This window comes from Cornus florida, unplaced genomic scaffold (assembly GCF_030987335.1).
Source record: "Cornus florida cultivar Cherokee Brave unplaced genomic scaffold, ASM3098733v1 CherokeeBrave_3.0.0_Hap2_Chr10, whole genome shotgun sequence".
NCBI classification, from domain to species: domain Eukaryota; kingdom Viridiplantae; phylum Streptophyta; class Magnoliopsida; order Cornales; family Cornaceae; genus Cornus; species Cornus florida.
This window is the reverse complement of record NW_026775580.1, coordinates 45,111,373-45,117,957: the sequence shown is the minus strand read 5'-3', so window position 1 is coordinate 45,117,957 and position 6,585 is coordinate 45,111,373. Positions and strand designations below refer to the sequence as shown.

The 6,585-nt window shown below is 37.0% G+C and overlaps 1 pseudogene; it reads left to right on the top strand.

Moving 5' to 3' along the window:
* Positions 1-2,991: 2,991 nt before the first annotated feature.
* LOC132280384 (small nucleolar RNA R71) lies at positions 2,992-3,090 on the top strand (annotated as a pseudogene).
* Positions 3,091-6,585: the final 3,495 nt, after the last annotated feature.

Genomic DNA, 6,585 nt, shown 5'->3' with positions numbered 1-6,585 from the left:
TTTAATAAACAATAAGAATTAAAAACTAAATAAATAAAAATATTTTTGAATTTTGGAAAACTTTTTGAAAAATAAAATAAAATGAAAAGAAAATAAAATAAAATAAAAATGAAAACATTTTTGGATTTTTGAAATTTGAAAAGTCAACGCAAAGTCAAAATAATGAAATGAAGAACTGAGATCGATCGAAACAAGAGTTCGATCGATTAGACAGAGAGCAAAAATATGCAGGTTTTTTGGCTCAGAAAATTGGCTAAGTGTTGGAACTTGAAGATCGATCGAACTTTGAAGTTGGACCAATCGAAGAGCTTTCAGATCGATCTTGGAATGTTTCGATCGATGAGACAGAGAGGTCAAATATGCAGGTTGATGCAGGCTCAAAATTTTTCTAAGTGTTGAATCATGAGATCGATCGAACTCGGAAGTTGGATCAATCGAAGGTCTCCTGATCAATTTAAGAGTTAGTTTGAATGATGGGATAGAGAGGTGATTTGGATGCAGGTTTCTGCAGGTCGAAAAATTTTCTAAGTGTTGGATGCATAATGGAGTTCGATCGATCGAACTCAGGTTTGAGATCGATCGAACTACGCAGAATGCTCAATAATGACATGAAAGCTTATACAATCTTCACCAGAGTTCCTTTTAATGCATATGAGAACCAAAAACAAGTATCTAGACTTCGCAAGAAATGAAATGAAAGATAGAAATAAGGGAGGAATAGGGTTTTGTCACCTTACGAAATGTCTTTGCTAGTCTTTAACGTCTCTAGCAAGACATTGGGCTCTTTTAGCCTAGATCAAAGATCTTATAATGCATCCCCTCCTTGTTGGGGTGATAGATGCTTTGAACTCCACCCAATAGGTTCTTTGAAGAACTTGTTAGATTAAGCTCAAAAGAAACTTTTGGTCCCTTGTCTATGCAATCATAACTTTTGGGCTTCTATGCCCTTTCAAAGCAAGAATTTGAAACAAGATTTTGAGAATACAAGGTTGAAGATGATCCTTTGAAAGTTTTGGTCTTACACAAAAGCTCATTTCCTTGACATTGAAGATCATGACATTTATCTACAACATTAATCTCTCCTTCATATTTGTCAAATGAATTGGGCGTAGGATTAGAGATATTCAACTTCACCTTCATGTGGCCAAATGAGATCTTCATTATCCCCGTCCTACAATTGATGTTGGCATTAGCGGTTGCCAAGAAAGGACGACTAAGGATAACGGGAATTTGGCTCTTAGGATTGGGGACCGGTTCCGTGTATATGAAAACGAAATCAACCGAGAAGAAGAATTTAACAATCTTAATCAAAACATCCTCAATTATACCCCTAGGTTCTTAATGGATCAGTCGGCAAGTTGCAAAACTACTGACGTCAGTTTCAATTCACTTAGGCCCAATTTGACATAAATCGAGTATGGAAGAAGGTTAACACTTGTTCCTAAGTCAAGAAGCGCCCGATTAATAATATGATCACCAATAATGCATGATGTACTGCGTGAACCAGGGTTCTTAAACTTTGGAAGAGTGTTATGTTGCAAAATTGAGCTTACATGCTCGGTCAAAACCACTTTTCGTGGTGCTTGGCTCTTGTTCTTCCGCTTTTGGGTGCACAAGTCTTTAAAGAATTTGGCATAAGCTGGAATTTGCTTGATTGCATCCAATAGTGGAAGATTAACTTTCACTTGCCTAAACATTTCAATGATTTCATTGGTTTTTGCCTTTTGCTTGTCTTTTGAAATGGACCCTTTTAAAGCATCTGGAAATGGAACATTTGGTTTAAACACTTTTTCAGAATTTTCTTTTGAACTCTCTTCAACACAAGAAGTTTTTAAATCATTTTGTTTCAAATCATTTTTGAGCAAAACTTCTTCAACATCATTTTTCAAAACTTCTTTTTCAAACACATTTTTCAAGACTTTCTCATTCACAAGATCATACACATGCAATGAAGGAGGAATGGGATGTGAAACGGGACGGGTGACAACTTGAGGTTGCATCGGTTCACTCTCTTCATTGGACATTCCAACTTGATTGTCCACAATCCTACCACTCCGCAAGGTAGTCACCGCATTAACATGTTCAATGGTGTGGCCTTCCGATGAGGAATAGGTTTCCTCAACACATTGTTGCTTAGGTGGGGCATTAATAGGCATCTTTCCCTTATCTCTTGCATTGAGAGTGCTTGCTATTTGCCCTACTTGGGTTTCTAGCTTCGCAATAGATTGAGAGTAAGAATGAAGCAATTGAGTGTTAGCCTCTAAAGTGCCCAAAGCATTCAAAACTTTTTCTTCAAATGCGGGACTTCTAGTATTACCTTAGGAATAAGATTGGTTGGGAAAATAAGAATTAGCAAATTAATTCCCTTGTGATTGATAAGGTCTATAACCTTGGGATCCTTGGTTTTGAAGTGGAGGTGGAATGTACTTCCCTTGAAAACCGCCTTGGGAAGGGTTTGAGCCCTCTCCTTGGTTTTTCCAAGAGAAATTCTAATGATTCCTCCAACTTGGATTATAGTGAGTACCATAAGGATTGTTCCCTTGGTTCACAAAAGCTACATTGACTTGTTCATCAAGTTCATTTTGCACTTGTCCATGAGGACAATGAGAAGTATAATGAAAAACACTAGAACAAGTCATACATGTTTCATTTGATGCATGATGAGAATGGTTAGGGAAGGAAGATACTTGGTTCACCGAGTTTTGGTTAATAAAAAATTGATCAAACCTTTGAGATAAAGACTTCAGTTCGGCGGCTATTTCATTTGAATGGTCGACTTGATGTAAGCCAACACTCTTCCTTCCTTATGAATTTCTACCATGCTTGGATGATAGTGTTCTATGCAAAGAATTTTCACTCATGCTCTCATAAAGATGCCACACGTCATCCTCATGCCTATCGATGTATGAGCCACCCATGGAAGCATCAACCATACCCTTATAGTTGTCCGATAAGCTCTCAAAGAAGTATTAAACTAATTGCCATTTGGGCATGTCATGATGTGGACACTTCCTAAGCAATTCATTGAAGCGTTCCCATGCCTCATGAAACGTTTCTCCATCCCCATGTGAAAATTCTCGAATTGAGGTTCTCATGGCATTGGTCTTTGAAACCGAATAGTACTTCTTCAAGAACTCTTATTTCATTTCTGCCCAAGAAGTGATTGAAAAAGGCCTAAGATTGTTAAACCAATACATTGCCTTGTCTTTTAAGGTGAATGGAAAAAGTTTGAGTCTTAAAACCTCTTCCGGCATGTCCGTATATTTTACGGTGGAACATACTTCAAGAAACTCATCCAAATGCTTGTAAGGTTCTTCACTTGGAAGTCCATGATAGTTAGGAAGCATTTGAATGGTTTGTGGCTTAATTTCATAATGATGTGCTCTAAATGGAGGCAATTGGATGCATATAGGTGCATTATACTCGTTAGGCACATAATGGTCTCTTAAAGCAAGAGGTGGATTAGTTACTTGAGGTGCAACATGAACCTTGGTTTTGAATTCTTTGATTGATGATGGGAGGTTGTGGAGCATACATTGGCCTTAGCATTCCATATGGAACTTGGACTTGTTATTGTGGTGGTTGGTGAATGAATGGCCTTGGCATGCCTAATGGTACTTGTATCTTCTCATTGTGCACATTGGGATGAAGGATACCTTGTTGGTCTATGTGACCAAAGTCCTCAACATGATTATCATTATGGTCATCCATTGATAGATTGGTTCTATTTGAACTTTCTCTTCCCCTAGGATTTCTAACGATGGATTCAAGATGCAAATCAAGAGGGACAAGAGTTGGTCTCAATGAACGATGTCCATGCATGCACAATGCAAAACATAAAGAAACATAAAGAATGACAAACACTATGCCTTCACAACAATGCAATTAGACTTCTTCCACAAACACTTAATTCATACTCCTATGCTTTAACAACAATGATGCAAGAATAATTAAAAATAAGCCTCCACACGGGCCGACGATTTAACTAAGGGATTGAGTAAAGAAAGTCTCACAAAGGTCCTTTAGCACTTCAACTCCAAATTTAAAGCTTAGCTTAGCAAATTTTTAAAATTTTTAGCCTTTTTTCTTCTTTGCTTGCTTCCTCTCCAACAATACACCTAGTTAAGTAAGAACAACACAATAAGTGACCAAAAAGAAAAATAAAAATAAAAAATAAACAATAAAAATAAAGTAAAGACACGATTAAAAGAGTACTAATCCTAATCAATTCCATAAATCCGACGTTGCCAAATCAAATCAATCAAATCCTTGGCAATGGCGCCAAAAACTGATGTGGTCCTTGTGAGGGTCGCTACACCATATCAAGCTTGAAGAGTGTGTGCATTATAAGGCGAGGGCCAAGAGTTTAATATTTATAGAAGCCACTACAACCTTTCACTATAAATATAGTTAGGGAAAGTAGGGATCATCCCAAGGAGTTGTGAGGATCGAACAAGGTCGTGGAATCGTCATTAGGGCTAGTAGGTCGAGTGATCAAACAATTGGTTGGTTAGTTGATTAGAGAGCAATTAAATTAAACTCAGTGATAACAAAAGAATGTAATTAAGAGTCGTAAGAGAGAGAGAGATCTTGGGGTTTAGAGATCACCACCAAGCAATGCATTTCTATACCGTTGACAAGTGATTAATTATGGCAAATAGTGTGTTGCAATATTGGTGTGTGTATGTGTTTGGTTGATTCAACAAGCAAGGATGACTAGTTAAGCATATATTGTCTAAACATCATGTGAAAGGCACAATATATCTAAGCAATGAAGCATATATTGTCTAAACAACATGTGGAAGGCATAATAGATCAAAACAAGTCATTAATCCTTTCATTAAGCTCATAATCCAAATACAACACAAGGTTAGAGACATATGCTTCTTGTATTCAAAAGCTTGGATCATCAAACAACAAGCATAGATTGTCCTCCCATTTGACACTACACTATAACTACACTACATCTATAGTACTAGCATGAAAATAAACTAGGGGAGAGGCACAATCCATCAAGGAATAAGTATGAACCATCAAGAAAATCACAAGAGCATTCTTTTAAGCACTATGTCTTGACAATCTCCAAATCTATAGCATCAACACACATTGACATGCATCAATAACACAAAATCTAGAGATAAGCACATGAACATGTACTCTAGCATACATAGACATATGGATAGAATGAAATGATCAATTGGAAGCATTAAACAACATAAATCATTGAATAAACAAGATCTATATTTATTAAAGTGTCAAAACATCAATTACAACACTAATCCCTCAATAATACACAAGATTAAGATATAGAAAGCAAGCTTGGGGCTAACTCTAGCCCCATAAAGATGTCTAGCCACTCATGGTGATGTTGCTCTAACCCTCAAGGGCTAACTCCATGGAAGAGATTTGCTCCTTGGTTGATAAAGAGTCTCCAATGGTGTCTCTAGCCTCCTCATCCTCTAAGCTTGCTCTCTAAGAGATGATATGAAATTGATATTAGCTTTTTTTGTAAAAAGTAATCCTTATCCTTATATAGGTAGGTCAAAATGACACCTAAAATGAGCTGGGGTTGTGCACACAATATTCCCTAATGATTGGATAAAGGACAATTTTCAATGAAATGGAAATTTAACTTTTTTCGCACTGGAGGAAGTTCGATCGATTGAACCTTGGACTTGGATCGATCGAACTGGCTGAGATCCATCGAACTTAGGCTGGATCGATCCAACTGGTTGAGCTTTTTGGGAAAAGACAAATCCAAGATATTTTGGGAGATATTTATGGGAAAAGAACAAAAGTGGTTAGTGGGTGGTACAGCTGTGGATAGGATCAATCATTTGAATAAGGACAAAAGTGTTTGATCGATCGAAGGGTGGTTTTGGATTGATCGAACTTTTGGACTTTATGCTTTTGGGCCAAGGCTTGGATATATCTTGAAGTGTTGAGATCGATCATTGTTCGATCAATCGAAACTTGGAGTTAGATCGATCGAACTTTGCTGCTTCCCACCTTTGGCTTCATTTGCTTCTTTCTTTCTTCACTTTGCTCATTTCTTTGTTTAATCCCAGAATTGCTTGAATTAAGCTCTTATTTGGTTGAGTTATCTTATTTTCAGGATAAGTGCCTGAAAATGGAAATAATATGAAATCAATCTAAAACGGTAAAGTAAGATCGATAAAGGTACTAGAATGCCTAAGCTTAAGAGGTTTGAATACGCACTTTTTAGCGCTCATCAATGAAGATCTCATTTGGCCACATGAAGGTGAAGTTGAATATCTTCAACCCCACACCCAATTCATTTGACAAATATGAAGGAGAGGTTAATGTTGTGGACAAATGTCATGATCTTCAATGTTAAGGAAGTGAGCTTTTGTGTAAGACCAAAACTTAAAAGGGATCATCTTCAACCTTGCATTCTCAAATAAGTGTTGTTTCAAATTCTTGCTTTGAAAAGGCATGGAAGCCCAAAGGTTGTGATTGCATTTACAAGGGATCAAAAGTTTTTTTTGAGCTTAATCCAACAAGTTCTTCAAAGAACCATTTGTTGGGTGGAATTCAAAGCATCTATCACCCCAACAAGGAGGG